The sequence below is a fragment of the Octopus bimaculoides genome, chromosome 9, assembly GCF_046866305.1.
Source record: "Octopus bimaculoides isolate indiv1 chromosome 9, ASM4686630v1, whole genome shotgun sequence".
In the NCBI taxonomy this organism is placed as follows: Eukaryota; Metazoa; Mollusca; class Cephalopoda; order Octopoda; family Octopodidae; genus Octopus; species Octopus bimaculoides.
The window spans coordinates 86122468-86139735 of NC_142936.1; the positions used below are offsets into that span (position 1 = coordinate 86122468).

Genomic DNA, 17268 nt, shown 5'->3' on the forward strand with positions numbered 1-17268 from the left:
AGCTGATATGACCACGTCGAGGTTACAGTTTGCGCCCTTGTCATCACAAGGGATGAGTAAGCTTTTTATTTCATTGTCGTGATATCTGTCAGCATCCAATCTCTTCCTTGTTCTGCCACCATCACCACCGCCGCCACCACCACTGTCGTAACACTACCCCCCTAATCGGTCGCTTGAGTGTCTAGAAATAGCAACCAAATCTCTCAAATCATCCAACATCGTTTGAATATTGGTCAATGTAGTTCTGGATGGATATTACTTGGCATTATTAGCCAACCAGTGCTGGAATCCCCTATGATCAGAACTGAATAATTCCCAGAAGGAAAAAAAATAAATAGATAAGCCGCCGCCGCCTCCGCCACCACCACGATAATTAATTGCTGTTGTCACCATTCCCTTTCCGCCTTCCTCTCTTATTCAGCAGTTTAAAATTCTCTGTTGCTTTTTTGAAAGACAACGTGTCTTCGTGTTGAATGTGGTACCGTACCTCTCTCTCTCTCACACACACACTCTTCTGGAATGATATAGGGGCTTCTGGATTGGTAATTTCTCTTATACTGTGTCTGCATATGAGAGAGACGGACATATACTGTAAAAGTTCACAAACATTATGCTATACGGTGTTTGAGAAGACGTGCGCGCGCGTGTATGTGTGTGTGTGTATGTATATATATAGATTAGGGTGGATTATTTTGTTTGCACACTCACGTGTATGCAGTTTATCGGGCGTATTCAAAACACACACACACACACATACATACATACATACACTCAAGCACTCTCACACTAACTCCGCTCACTCACACATACATACACTCACGCAGTCTCACACTAACTCCGCTCACTCACACATACACACACCTTTATACTGAACAAGTTCTTGTGAGTGTAGCTTGTTTCACTCCACCCTTACACTTTCACTCGCTGTCGTCTCTCTCGTGTGCATATTTGTTGATGTCACAGTTTATATTATATGTGTGTATAAAGTAACATTATCCACACACACACATATATATATATATATACATACGTAACATACATACATACACATACACGCCGCATGGTTATGTTAGTTGAAGTCGCCTCTCTCTATATGTATACATGTGTGTGGTTGTGAGTGTATTTTCTATAATTGGACCACTCTGTATATAACTGGACTTACTTCAGCATGTAATCTGACGAAAGCTTAACGTAAGTACAATTATAAAAACATCCATTCATGATATTATTACCAGAAACGATTATTAAATAAATTATTGTTGTTATTATTATGTTACCAATCGTTTTTTAACCATCCATTTCTTTGTTTATTTCTATCTATCTATCTATCTATCTGTCTGTCTATGTGTCTATCTATCTATCTATCTATTTATCTATCACTTTATCTATCTATCTATCTGTCTATGTATCTATCTATCTATCTATCTATCTACCTATTTATCTGTCTATCTAATATCTATCTATCTGTCTGTCTATATTATATACTGTTTCTTTTTATGTCGAGTTATAAAACAATTTTTGCATTAAACTGAAGGATTACTCAATTTTTGTTGAGTACAGGTTTAATATTCTTTCGCAAGAGAGAATAGTGCTGACAAGTGACTTCAAAGTTTCGTCCTGCTTAGCTTTCATCGGACTTCCCTGGTGGAAGCTAAGCAATCCGAAACTTCGAAGTCACAACCAAAACTATTTTTGTAAAAGAATGTGTGTGCGCGCGTGCGCACGAAACAGCAAAACCTCGGATACACAGGATTTAAGTATTTTAGTTTTCAATATTCATACTAACCCTGTTTTTTTTTTTTGTTACGAGTACTCTTTGTTCTTCTTGTTGACATTTCTTGGTGTGTGTGTAGCAGCGACACACACACACACACGTGTGTGTGTTGTGTGAACTTGCCTCCCTTTATACCTATCTGTCTGTCCAAAGCCAAAGCTACCCATCCCCTCGTAGTATGTAGACTTAACTTAGATTATTATATATATATATATATATATATATATATATATATATATATATACATACATATACACACGTACAAAGAGGAAGAAAGACTTCAACACACACGCATACACACAGAGCAGGCACAGACACACGGTTGAATACGCCAGTCTTTCGGTGACCCATCGAAGTACCAAATGTCAACCGCTTTGTAATAAATATTTTAACTCATATTGAGTCCTTTGTTCAGCTAATGGTTGCTGTTACATGTGTATATATATATATATATATGTTCAGCTAATGGTTGCTATATATATATATATATATATATATATATATATATATATATATATATATATGTATGTATGTATGTATGTATGTATGTATGTATAAAACACGCACTCACATACATCGATATGAATTATAACAAAAGACGGACATTGATATTTTGTTAGATATTGATCGGTAAAATAATGCTGTTGATATAATCTACTTCAGTGTTACAGGGCAGTGCCCCAGCATGGTCGTTATCCATAGACTGAAACCAGGAAACCAGTAAAATGATGAAAATATGTATGCACACACACACACATATATATATATATGCACATCCACATACATATATACATATACACATATATATTTATACACACACACACATCATTATCGTATGTCCTCAGCTGTATACGTGTGTGTGTTTAACTGTAAACGTCTGTGTTAGAGGGAAGGGGGGTGTAATTATATTCCCCCCTCCCCCTCTACTACCATCAGCTGCTATATTGTGCTCTATATCTCAGCCAACCCCCTTTCAGTATGACTGGGCTGTCAGAACTGTAAGAGCAGTGGAATTGGCTCGCCGTGTCTTGGACTCCCCCCCACCACCACCACCACCACCACCACTTCTCTCTCTGGCGGGAGACAGGAACAACGCTAACGGAAATATGACACGTTCAGACACACATACACTCGCACACACACGCACACACACACAAGTATATTGTACAAGAAAGAGCCTAAAAGGGAAATTATATGGGCCAACGATTCGCTAGAAATAGCAGCCAAAATCTGCCTGAAATCACATTCTTTAATAAGAGAATTCATTGAACACTGTAGGCCTAGTTACCCAATATAATTACAGGATGGTTATGATTGGAATACTTTTTGTTGTTTAGGGGATCAATATTGATATGGTGCAATAGAACCACATTATACACCACACACGCACACTCTCTATATCTTGAACCTTGCTATTTCTATGCATAGCACATGCTTGCTGCATCTCATAAACTGCAATACACACACATGCACACGTGTGGGCAAGTGTCTTCTACTGTAGCCTTGGGCTGACCAAAGCCTTGTGAGTGGATTTGGTAGACGGAAACTGAAAAGAGCCTGTCATATATATATATATATATATGTGTGCATGTATGTTCGCATGTCTGTGTTTGACCCTCCCCTGTTGCTTGACAACCGATGCTGGTGTGTTTACGTCCCCGTAACTTAGCGGTTCGGCAAAAGAGACCGACAGAATAAGTACTAGGCATACAGAGAATAAGACTAAAGGCGGTGCTCCAGCATGGCCACAGTCAAATGACTGAAACAAGTAAAAGAATAAAAGAATGACAAGTTCTCTTTCTTCTGATTGGCATCTCTAAACGGAGATATCTTTTATCATTTAGACTGCGGCCATCCTGGAGCACTGCCTTGAAAAATTTTTAGTGGAATGAATTGAACCCAGTACTTATTTTTTTTTAAGCCTGTTAGGTATTTTATTGCTCTCTTTTACTGAACCGCTAATTTACAAGAACACAAACATACCCACACCAGTTGTCAAGTGGTGCTGAAGACAAACACACTTACACACACACATATGATGGGCTTCTTTCAGTTTCTATCTGCCAAATCCACTCACAAGGCTCTGATCGGCCTGAGGTTATAGTAGAAGACACTTGCCCAAGTTGTCATGCAGTGGGACTGAACCCACAACCATGTGGTTGAGAAACAATCGTCTTACCACACAGCCACACCTATGTAGTACACTCCATACCACATGAACAACAAGCTAACATATTGCACCACAACTATGTAACATATATACACACATTGCGTCACGCTGTCCCAATTATATATTCACAGTATTATTATTCATGTGCACACCATACCATAATATATATCGCAGACATCCTTCGCATGCTACCTAGAAATGCCACAGCAAATATTCACTGACTTAGTAAATGGAGACCTTGAAACCATCCTGCAATGGAATCGGCCAGTCTTGTTTCCTTCAATAATGTCACATCTATTATAAGTGGCTGTGTGGCAAGAAGTTTGCTTCCCAACTACATCGTTCCAAGTTGAGACTCATTGTGGCATACCTCGAGCGAGTGTCTTTCTACTGCAGCCCTGGGCCAACCAAAACCTTGTGAGTGGATTTGGTAGAAAGAAAGTGAAGGAAGCTCATTGTATATATGCATGTGTGTGTGTGTGTCCCAGACACTCGACAGTTGGTGTTGGTTTGTTTCCATCCCTATAACTTTGATAGAAAATACCAAGAAAATGAGTTCCAGGCTTTAAAAATGAATACTGGTGGGGGGGGGTCGTTATATTCAACTAAACCCTTCAAAGCAGTGCTGTAGCATGGCCACAGTCCAAAGATTGAAACCAGTAAATTATAAAGATATCAAGAAAACTTTAGGAGTGGCTGTGTTGGTAAGTAGCTTGCTTACTAACCACATGGTTCAGGTTCATTCCCACTGCATGGCACCTTGGGCAAGTGTCTTCTACTATAGCCTCGAGCCGACCAAAGCCTTGTGAGTGAATTTGGTAGACGGAAACTGAAAGAAGCCCGTCGTATATATATGTATATATATATGTATGTGTGTGTATATGTTTGTGTGTCTGTGTTTGTCCCCCCAGCATCGTTTGACAACCAATGGTGGTGTGTTTACGTTTCCCATAACTTAGCGGTTTGGCAAAAGAGACTGATAGAATAAGTACTAGGCTTACAAAGAATAAGTCCTGGGATCGATTTGCTCGACTAAAAGGTGGGGCTCCAGCATGGCCGCAGTCAAATGACTGAAACAAGTAAAAGAGTAAAGAGTAAAAGAGTATACCACCCATAAACCTGGACAATGTGCAACTAGACCTTGAAAGTTACTATAAATAGTTAACCAGGCCATTTCACCTGGTAAAGACTGCTTCACAAAAATTTGCTTCCTTTTCAGTGGCAGACAGTATTTTAACTCCCAGAAACTACCAACCTTCTACAAAACTTATGTGTGACTCAAGCTGGAGTAGCACAGCTCCTACATTTGAGACAGTGCTGCTCCTGCTACACACACAGGTATCCTAGACCTCATCGAAAGAAAGATCACTCGACTAAGTTGCTTGAAGTGACCAATACACTCCAATCTCTGGCCTTCATATGTGCTGGCTCTTCTCTCCACCAACACACACCAAATTCATCATCATCATCATTTAATGTTGGTTTTCCTTGCTGTCATGGGTTGAATTGTTTGACAGGTGTTGCTAAACCAGAGAACTGCACCAAGCTCCAGTTGTCTGTTCTGGCAAGGTTTCTATGACGGGATGCCCTTACTAATGCCAACCACTTTACAGAGTGTACTGGGTATTTTTTTTACATAGCAACAACACCAGTGCTTTATACATGGCACCAACACAGGTGTTTTTTACATGGAACCAGTACATGTGTTTTATACATGGCACCAGCAATGGGTGCTTTTTTGTGGCACCAGCAAAAGTGTTCTGGTCCATAAATGTGCTGGCTCCTCTCTTTGCTTTTTTAACTGCAACTTCTGTGGCCTTTGTTTCTTAATTAAAAGGAAAAGAAAAAGCAAAATAAATCTACACAACTACCCTACACTAACGAAAGGACATGGCCACAGGAAGAGTAGAATATAACACCCTCAGTACGTAACTGGTAGTGTTTTTATTGACCTCAGACAAATGAAAAGGATTGTTTATCCTACTGGGATTTGAATTCAAAATCTGTACAATGCCACAAGAGGGGACAAACAAGGGATTAAGTCGATTACATCAACCCCAGTGCGTAACTGGTACTTAATTTATCGACCCCGAAAGGATGAAAGGCAAAGTCGACCTCGGCGGAATTTGAACTCAGAACGTAGCAGCAGACGAAATACCGCTAAGCATTTCGCCCGGCGTGCTAACGTTCCTGCCAGCTCACCGCCTTAGCTACTATTTCTGCCATGCTCCATCTTCTGGCAAGAATTGTGAATTCTCCAAGACAAATGCCTTCCTTCCCATCCTCTCTCACTTTTGGGCAAATTTTAACACATTCCATTTTTGACAGACTGTTGGTCTTGTTACATTATCCCCCCCCCCTCGCTCCTTGTCTGTCTCTCTCTCCTTCTCCCTCTCCTTCTTCCTCTCTCTTTGTCTTGGATTCCCCAAAGAACAGCTTAGCAGACAGTTGTGTTCTTGGAAAACATTGTGACTGACTTGCAGACATACCTCACCACCACCACCACCATCATCACTTACAACAACTTGTCTCTGCTGTCATCCTGGTTGGAATGATGTGTGAATCAAAACAATGGAATGCAGCAAGCGGCACAACATGCCTCATGACTAAGGTCCATCGTATTTAAGAATATTGCAGCAGCATCAACAGCGCCATTGATGCTGTTGCATGTCTTGTCTGCATTCTTCAAGGTGCACTTAGATGTGTGTGTGTAGATGCGTGTCTCCAATTATTCAAGCAGGCTTGTGCACTGTCATTGAAAGCATGTTGCTGAGTAGGGGTACTGGCTGTGGTTGTGGTAGTGTTGTTGTGGAGTGTGATAGCGCTGTTGTAGATGTAGGTACAGTAGCCCTGTGCTGATGTGTGGTAAAAGCAACAGTTTATCTTATTATTATTATTATTAGACGTAGGCGTAGGATTGGCTGTGTGGTAAGTAGCTTGCTTATGAACCGCATGCTTCCGGGTTCAGTCCCACTGCGTGGCACCTTGGGCAAGTGTCTTCTACTATAGCCTCGGGCCGACCAAAGCCTTGTGAGTGGATTTGGTAAACGGAAACTGAAAGAAGCTCGTCATATGTATGTATATATGTGTGTGTGTGTGTATATATATATATATATATATATATATGTATGTGTGTGTGTATATGTTTGTGTGTCTGTGTTTGTTCCCCCCACCCATAATATAAGCGGTTCGGCAAAAGACACCGATAAGATAAGTACTAGGCTCACAAAGAATATGTCCTGGGGTCGATTTGCTCAACTGAAGGCGGTGCTCCAGCATGGCCACAGTCAAATGACTGAAACAAGTAAAAAAGTTTTAAAAAAGAGAGACAGTGAGGTGGCAGAATCGTTAGCATGCCAGGCAAAATGCTTAGCAGCATTTCTTTTGGTTTTACATTCTGAGTTCAAATTCCGCTGATGTCAACTTTGCCTTTCATCCTTTTGGGGGTCAATGAAATAAGTACCAGTTATGCACTAGGGGGGGCGATGAAATCGACTAGCCCCCTTCCATAAACTTCAGACCTTGTGCCTATAGTATAAGGGATTATTATTATTATTATTATTATTATTATTATTATTATTGTTATTGTTATTAAGGCAGTGAGCTGGCAGAATAGTTAGCACACTGGATGAAATGCTTAGCGGCATCTTGCCCATCCTTATGTTTGGGTTCAAATTCCGCTGAGGTCGACTTTGCCTTTCATCCTTTCGGGGTCAATAAATTAAGTATCAGTGAAACACTGGGGTCAGTATAATCAACTAGTCCCCTTCCCCCCAAATTTTCAAAGCCTTGTGCCTAGAATAGAAATAATAATAATAATGATAATAATAATTATTATTGTTATTATTATTATTATTATTATTATTATTATTATTATTATTATTATTATTATTATTGTTATCATTAGACAGGAATATAAGATAACTCTCTCTCTCCTCTCTGTTTCTCTCTTACTCTATGTGTGGGTGTGTGTGCTAAAAAGCCTGGTTGTGAGAGGAAATTATAAAAATGTAAATGCATCCTGTCTAGTCTTTTGATGTGCAGAAAGAGTCGGAGGAGACTCCTGACAAAACATTCCACAGTTTATTGACCGATGTTCAGAGGAGATTCACTCTATTTCCTTCTCCATTCAATAACATCAAACATTCATTCAGCTGCTATATTATATCGCTGCAAAATGGCAGTGAAAGCCTCGACTTCGACTTTGTTGCAACATGGGCATGTACCAAAATATGAGGCGCCACTCACTGGAACCAATCATAGAACCATGTGGCCATGAAACTGACTTCTTAACTGCACAGCCCCGTGTGCCTGTCTCTGAGTTATTACAATTCTTTAATGAATGCCTTCCTTGCTTCCAGCTCACCCTTCCCCCTCACCTCATGACCGTGAAATGAGCATTGTAGTGATTGTGTGTGTGTGTGTGTGGCAGTGGCAGCTTATTCAGTTAAACGCTAACCAACCATTTCATCTCCATTCATCATTATTGTGAATGAATATTGTGGGTGTTGTGTTGTCAGCTGCTTCCAACTGATCCACCACCACCACCACCTCCTACTTATCCATTCACACACAGACACACACAAGGATGCCTCTGCATGATTGCTCACAAATTATTAGAAATAGCAACCAAAATCATACCCCCCCCCCACTACCTTAAATAAAGAGGGCTACATTATAGTAAATTTAATTTTTGATAAACAGAATGATAGGATGGTCACATGCCTGTTTGATCAGGGTTGACCTGGGGTTAAACAATAACCACATCATATATATATCATCATCGTTTAACGTCCGCTTTCCATGCTAGCATGGGTTGGACGATTTGACTGAGGACTGTATGTATAGAGAGAGAGAGAGAGAATGAGAGATTTGGTTTTAGAAGTGAAACTCAAAGCAGATGGAGCTATAGATAATAGAATGGTAAACATTGGGTTAAAACCCCTTAAATAGAAAAAGCAAAAGGCTGCCCCTGGGACTTGGCTCCACATCTTCTGTAAACATGACAGACGTTCTGTCATTGAACCAAATTTCTCTATCCATTTTAGAAGCTTTGTTCTGCTCAGTGTGTGTTGATTATGCCATAAGAATTTAGAAACTTCGAGAGAACATGAAATAATTCAAGCTCCGCAGGCAACCTTTCATTTTTCCTATTCAAAGAGCTTTTTTCTTTTAATCCAGTATTTACACACTCTTATTTATAGCTTTATCTACTTTGAGCCACTGTTCAAATTTGAATATTTCAGTTGGTTTGTTATTGAGGGGGGCTAAGAACTCTGAGTGAGAACTCTGACCATAATGATCCATCTAACTCATGCCAATATAGAAAACATCAATAAGAGTAAACCCTCTCGAGTATGACGTGGGGTATTTTAACAAACCAAGACTTCTGAGAATTATCTTGCAAGAGAGTTTCCAATGAAGACCCATATTTGAGGGCAAGACAATTGCAGATGTCAGGCTTTTGAGAAACCAAACCATACACTGACACGTGACATTGATGAGCGATGATTATATAAACATTAACATATAACACACACACACACACACACACGCACACGTAGACACACGCACATGACATACATATTGTCTATATGGGCATTTTGTATGTAATTTATGTGACAATGTTTAAATTTACCATGGAATAATAGTGATCACATGATATGCCAGTGATAATCACACCCTTGTGTGTGTGTGTGTGTGTATGAGTGTGTGTATGAGTGTACCTATACACACACAGACACACACACACACACACACACACACACGTGCACATGAATAAATTCATTGATACTCGTGTATTCTTTTACTGATTTCGCTCATTGTTTTGGGGGTCATTTCTGGGACCCCAAGTTCAATTATGTATTCTTTTATTCTTTTACTTGTTTCAGTCATTTGACTGCTGCCATGCTGGAGCACCGCCTTTAGTCGAGCAAATCGACCCCAGGACTTATTCTTTGTAAGCCTAGTACTTATTCTATTGGTCTCTTTTGCCGAACCACTAAGTTACAGGGACATAAACACACAACCATCGGGTGTCAAGCGATGATGGGGAGACAAACACAGACACACATACATATATATAAATATATACATATATACGATGGGCTTCTTTCAGTTTCCATCTACCAAATCCACTCACAAGGCTTTGGTCGGCCTGAGGCTATAGTAGAAGACATGTGCCCAAGGTGCCACACAGTGGGAATGAACTCAGAACCATGTGGTTCGTAAGCAAGCTACTTACCACACAGCCTCTCCTACGCCTACACTCGACAAAATTTTTTTTTTTACTGCTCTAGGCACAAGGCCCGAAATTTTGGGGGAGGGGGCCAGTTGATTAGATTAAGTCCAGTAAGCAACTGGTACTTAATTTATCGACTCCAAAAGGATGAAAGGTAAAGTTAACTTTGGCGGAATTTGAACTCAGAACTTAAAGACAGACAAACTACTGTTAAGCATTTTGCCCGGTGTGCTTAGCATTTCTGCCAGTTCACCGCCTTTTACAATATTGTCCCTCAGTGCATGACTGGTGTTTAATCTCATCAGCCACAGCAAACGAATGAATGAACAAAATTTACCTGGACAGAATTTGAATGCATAAAGACATATCAAATACCACAAATGTTATATTTGGTGCTCCACTGTTTATGCCGTTTACCTTCCAACAAGGAAGCTCTTTTGTGATTTCTGAACCTCATAGAAATAGTAGTCAAATTATCCTCAAATGATGCCCTACTGCCTTAATCCTTTAGTATTTAAACAGGCCATATCCAGCTCAAATATTCTATGTTTTATGTTCGAACCAGTCAGATCTGGCCTCTCACACTCACCCTACAATGCTATTCTAAAAATAAACAACTATCGCGTTTAAGAGCCATGGAGAAGAATGTTGCATAGAGAGTATTCAGATAATTCTGACTGGTATGCATGGGTGACTGTTGGTCTTCCACAAACGACCTTGCCCAGACTTGTGCCTTGGAAAGGAACTTTCTGGTTGCAATTCCATGGTCATTCATGACCAAAGGAAGTCTTTTATATATATATAATTTATATAAACTCTACGGACACTACAGAATTCCTGAAGTATATCCAGTCACATGTTTTAAGATGGCAAAGATGACATCAGATAGCCAATAACTGTGGATGAGCTTTGCACAACATTCTTCAAGGTTTTTACCTGACTCACTTAACTATATATATATTATTCTTAAACAAGACTAGTATTGACAGTGACTGAAAAGTTTCAGCCTACTAAACCCTCATCAGACTGTCTGATTATGGTTTAGCTGGCTGAAACTTCGAACTCACTGTCAATACTATTCTTGTTAGAGGCTAATAAGTTTGTACTCTGTAAAAAAGTATTGAGTAATCGTTTAGTTTAATGTAAAATTGTTTTTATTATAACATCAAAACAAACATCAATACATATATATATATATATAGTTCTGTAAGTATTTACACACTTGTGTGCGTGAGTATATACATACAAAAGGACGTGTGTGTGTGTGTGTATAACCATAAATATTTATTTATTTTAAAGGATATGTATCTATAATGTAATTATTCACATACCGCACATCCATTAATATGTAGGAGTGTGAACAAATAGTCAAGGGTTTTGTTTTATTTTGATCTATTTTTCAAGCTGTGTCAGGTAAAATACATGACAGTAGCTCATTTTAAACATTCTTCTGTGAAGTTTTACAGTTTTATTAGTGTTATTTATGGACAATATAAATTTCACACACCACATTTTATTGGAGAAGGAAAAAAAATTAATATTTATTTGCTTACTCACACACACACACACACACACACTTGTATGGAAACTTTTGTGTCATTCTGTTTTTCTAAGATTTTTAAAGTAAATTTTTCTTCACGGGCACAGCTGTGTGGTAAGAAGCTTGCTTCCCAACCACTTGGTTCTGGGTTCAGTCCCTCCGCATGGCACCTTGGGCGAGTGTCTTCTACTATTACCTCAGGCCGACCAAAGCCTTGTGAGTGGATTTGGTACACAGAAACTGAAAGAAGCCCATCATATATATATATATATATATATATATATATATGATGGGCTTCTGGTCAGCAAAGATGACTGATAGAATAAATATTGTGCTTACAAAGAATGGGTCCTGGGGTCGATTTCTTCAACTGAAAGTCTTTAAGGCGGTGCTCCAGCATGGCTGCTGTCAAATGAGTGAAATGTGTAAAAGAATAAGAGAATACACTCCGGCAGATTCAAATACAAAATATGCTTGTCACTGTTGTGTATGTCACAGACCAACTTCTCACTTTTATACTCTTTTACTTGTTTCAGTCATTTGACTGTGGCCAAGCTGGAGCACCGCCTTTAGTCGAGCAAATCAACCCCAGGACTTATTCTTTGTAAGCCTAGTACTTATTCTATTGGTTCTCTTTTGCCGAACTGCTAAGTTACGGGAACGTAAACACACCAGCATCGGCTGTCAAGTGATGGTGGGGGGACAAACACAGACACACAAACACACACACACATATATATATATATATACATATATACAACAGGCTTCTTTCAGTTTCCGTCAACCAAATCCACTCACAAGGCTTTGGTTGGCCCGAGGCTATAGTAGAAGACACTTGCCCAAGGTGCCACGCAGTGGGACTGAACCTGGAACCATGTGGTTGGTAAGCAAGCTGCTTACCACACAGCCACTCCTGTGCCTGGTAACAATGTGTTCATAACTGTTCATTGATATGGGGGTGTCTTGATATGTACCCCATAAATCAGAAATACCTGGACGTTATAAATCCTTTCATCCTTTACGTGTTTCAGTCTAGTCTGTGACCATTCTGGGGCACCGCCTTAACGGGTTTACTTGAACAAATCAATCCTAATACTTATTTTGTGTTTTTTTAATCTTGGTGCATATTTTATCGATATCCTTTGTTGAACTGCTAAGTTATGAGGATGTAAACAAACAAACAGCAGTTGTCAAGTGGTGGTGGGGGAGATAAATACACATGCACACGTACAATGGGCTTCTTTCAGTTTCTTGTCTACACACCAGGGTGCTCGTAGTGGGACTGAACCCAGAACCATGTGGTTGGGAAGCAAACGTCATTACCGCAAAGCACGTTTGGAAACATGGATTTGTAGTCACATGCATACATATATACATGTGTGTGTATAGACATATATAATTATATTCATACATATTTGTCAGTTTAATATGTATGAATAATATTAGATAGTCTATGTAGAACAGGTGTGAATGTAGTTACATACCTGTTAATGAAGGCTATTGTTTGTGAACTAAAATTATAATTGTTCAGGAGGGAAACTGTTTAAATTCTCATGTTTTAGTCATACTGACTACCCTGACTCTTTTGTTTTAGTATATATACATATATATACATACATATATATATATATATATATATATATATATATATATATATATATATATATATATACGCAGAGGTATGGCTGTGTGGTAAGTAGCTTGATTCCGGGTTCAGTCCCACTGCGTGCCCACCTTAGGCCAGTGTCTTCTGCTATAGCCTCAGGCTGACCAAAGCCTTGAGTGGATTTGGTAGATGGAAACTGAAAGAAGCCTGTCGTGTATATATATATATATATATATATATATATATATATATACATATATTCTTTTATGTGTTTCAGTCACTTGACTGGTGCCATGCTGGAGCACCGCCTTTAGTCGAACAAATCAACCCGAGGACTTTTTTTTGTGAGCCTAGTATTTATCTTATCAGTCTCTTTTGTCGAACCACTAAGTTACGGGGATATAAACACACCAACATCGGTTATCAAGCGATGATGAGAGGGGACTAACACAGACACAAAAACATATACACACACCGATGTTGGTGTGTTTACATCCCCGTAACTTAGTGGATCGACAAAAGAGATTGATAAGATAAGTAATAGGCTCACAAAAAATAAGTCCTGGGGTTGATTTGTTTGACTAAAGGCGGTGCTCCAGCATGGCACCAGTCAAGTGACTGAAACACATAAAAGAATATATATGTATATGTATATATACATATATATACATATATATATACATATCGTTGCTATTATTTTAAACTGTCGTATGTCCAAATTTGGCCAAATGTGTTCCTTTTTCAATGCTTAATTTTGCTTTTGCATAATAGCAACGATGGATGTACATCATCATCATCTATGTAACTAAGGTTCTGTGTCTAGGTGTGTGTGTGGTTGTCTGTGTGTAATTGCGATTGTGGTAGCTGGATTCTCTAAACTGGTTTTGTTTTTATTTGCTCTCTGGTTTCTTACACAAACACAAAGCCAAAAATATGTCACACTCTGGTTATATCAAGCACTCTAACCCCAGTATATGACTGATACTTATTCAATAGAGGCTCATTACACTGAAGAGCCTGTATTATTGCGTTAAGAAAAGCAGTTGGTTGAATCCATTCATCATCATCATCATTTAACGTCCATTTTCCATGCTGGCATGGGTTGGATGATTTGACTGGAGGCCACACCAGGCTCCAATCTGATCTGGCAATGTCCCTACAGCTGGATGCCCTTCCTAATGCCAACCACTCTGAGAGTGTAGCGGGTGCTTTTTACATGCTACCAGCACAGGAGCCAGTTTGGGGGATTGGGGGGGGGGGGGCTGGTATCAACTATGGATGGTGCTTTTTATGTGCCACTGGCATGGGGAGCCTCTCACGTGGTTCTTGGGCAAAATAATTCATTTCATGTTGCTCTGCAATCATTTTGACATCTGACATGTGGCACCTGTACAAGTAATGTCAATTTGATGGAGAGACTGAACTTATGTAAACACAAGCATTTGATCAACATGAACAAGTCACCTGTGTGGTTATCCAGCAAGAAATTGCTGTTCACTCATCAGTTATCTAACAACGTGTGTGTGTGTGTGTGTGTGTGTGTGAGTAACTGGATTCTTTCAGTTGCTCTTTGCTAAATCCTCTTGCAAAGATTTGGTCAGCCCAGAGCTATAGTATATACATACTTGTGTGCAGGTGTGTATATTCTTTTATTCTTTTACTTGTTTCAGTCATTTGACTGTGGCCATACTGGGGCACCACCTTTAGTCGAACAAATTGACCCCAGGACTTATTCTTCGTAAGCCTAGTACTTATTCTATCAGACCTTTTTGCTGAACCGCTAAGTTACAAGGGACGTAAACACACCAACATCAGTTGTCAAGTGATGGTGGGGGGACAAACACACACACCAATATGTACATATATATATATATATATATATATATATATATATATAACAGGCTTCTTTCAGTTTCTGTCTACCAAATCCATTCACAAGGCTTTGGTCAGCCCGAGGCTATAGTAGAGGATACTTACCCAAGGTGCAATACAGTGGGACTAAACCTAGAACCATGTGATTAGGAAGCAATCTTCTTAACCACAGTTAATGCTATGCCAAATTATATCAGAAATTATGTTTCATATTCAACCAAAAAATAAGATGCATTGAAGTTTAGATTAAAAAAATTTTAGTTTGAAATTTGAAGTGCATGACGGCTTTACAAATTTGTCTTGAATCTTCAAAGGGAAAAATGATTCACCTGTTCCATTGATAATGTGAATAAGATTTAAACTAAATCTAATTTACAGCTGTCCATGTCTGCTACAAAATATTTGCAGAACTGTTTTTTTTTTCTTTTTCTTTTTCATTCATACCAAAATGCTCAATTATGAACTGTTTAATTGAATTATAAATGAAATTATTTTCACAGACAAAATTATCAGAACACATGGAAATATTGCAAATTTATCATTTTGTCCTGGCATCTTTCCAAACGCTTATGTTTTCATGAACAATTTCAGTTATACTTTTTGAAGTAAAAATGTTTGAGCTCTTGCCACTGGAGAAGATATTTTAAGTTCATAAAACACCTCAAATACATCCGAGACAAACAGTATAATTTTCAAAGCCAGTTCTTATCATGGAAGAATTCTTCAAGATGTACATCCTTTTCTGATAAAAACAGCATTACTTGATAATTTAAGTCCACTAGTCCTCTCAATACACATCTCTGATAATCATTGCATTTCTGTCTGCAGTAAATGTTTGCTCAACTCAGACCTTATATCCTGACAGATTTGTGAATAGACTGCTATTCAGTGTATGGCTTTCAATGAAGGTGATAAATTTCATCCACATCTTCTATAATTGCTGTTACTTCTCAGTATTTTTTCCCCATCACAAATGCCTCTTGGTGTATCGTGCAATGTGTGAACCTAGAAAATGCATTGCATACAGGTCGTTTAGCATTCAGATTACTCTGTCAGATGTAATTTTCATTTATTTACATTGTTTTGAATAAATAATGTATTGTCTTGTTCAAAATCCGCCATGGTTGACTTTGCCTTTCATCCTTTCGGGGGTTGATAAATTAAGTACCAGTTGCGTACTGGGTTTGATCAAATCGACTGCCCCCCCCCCCCTCCTCCAAAATTTCAGGCCTTGTGCCTAGAGTAGAAAAGAATAATGTATTGTCTCGTCGCTTTTAGATTTCTATGATGTGATTGCTTATTTTTAGAATGACCTTGTAGAGTAGGTGTGAGAGGCCAAATGTGGTTGGGAAGCAAACTTCTAACAATACAGCCATGCCAGTACCTATTAAGAGAATAGTTTTCTTCTGTGTATATTTCAAGAATATTTTACTTGCTGAGAGTAAATGACTCAATAAAGGACTCGAAAAATATTTGAACATTTTCCCTGAAAGTTCCCCAAGTAGTTAGTTCTAGTTTTGGTTTCAGATACATCCTGTAGGTGCACTGGGATACTTCTGGGGGTCTCAGGGTGTTTCGGGTCTTTCATCATCAGATCCCCCTCACTTAGTGGGGTCTGTGGGTGCACTGGGATGTTTCTGGGGCTTCCGGGTATTTCAGGTCTTTCAAAATCAGATCCCCCACACCTAGTGGGGTCTGTGGGTGCACTGGGATGTTTCTGGGGCCTCCGGGTATTTCAGGACTTTCAAAATCAGATCCCCCTCACCTAGTGAGGTCTGTGGGTGCACTGCAATGTTTCTGGGGTCTCTGGGTGTTTTGGATCTTTCAACATCAGCTGCCGCTCACCTCGTGGGGTCTGATATGGGATCTTTTTAACAAGCATCACCACCACCATGGTCAATAAATAAGTTTATAGACTAGCAATTAAAACCACTAGTTACTATTAATACTACTGGTACTAGAGATTAGTTGTTTATACTCATTTTATCTGTGGGGGGTGGTAGTAGTTGTGGTGGTGGTGGTGGTGGTGGTGGTGTGTACGGAGACTGTGACACTGTGTGTGTTT

General features: G+C 39.1%; 1 protein-coding gene across 8 annotated transcripts in view; it reads left to right on the plus strand.

Annotated features, from left to right (window-relative positions):
* The window catches only part of LOC106878494 (uncharacterized), a 470127-nt gene that overhangs the window by 240442 nt on the left and 212417 nt on the right, over nt 1-17268 (plus strand). The window contains exon 1 of one of the 8 annotated variants that reach the window (XM_089357953.1): nt 409-1191. The exons of the other annotated variants lie outside the window; for them this stretch is intronic. The gene's annotated coding sequence lies outside the window, so the exon portion shown is untranslated. Of the gene's footprint in view, nt 1-408; nt 1192-17268 lie in introns of those variants that run through there. 8 annotated transcript variants of the gene reach the window in all.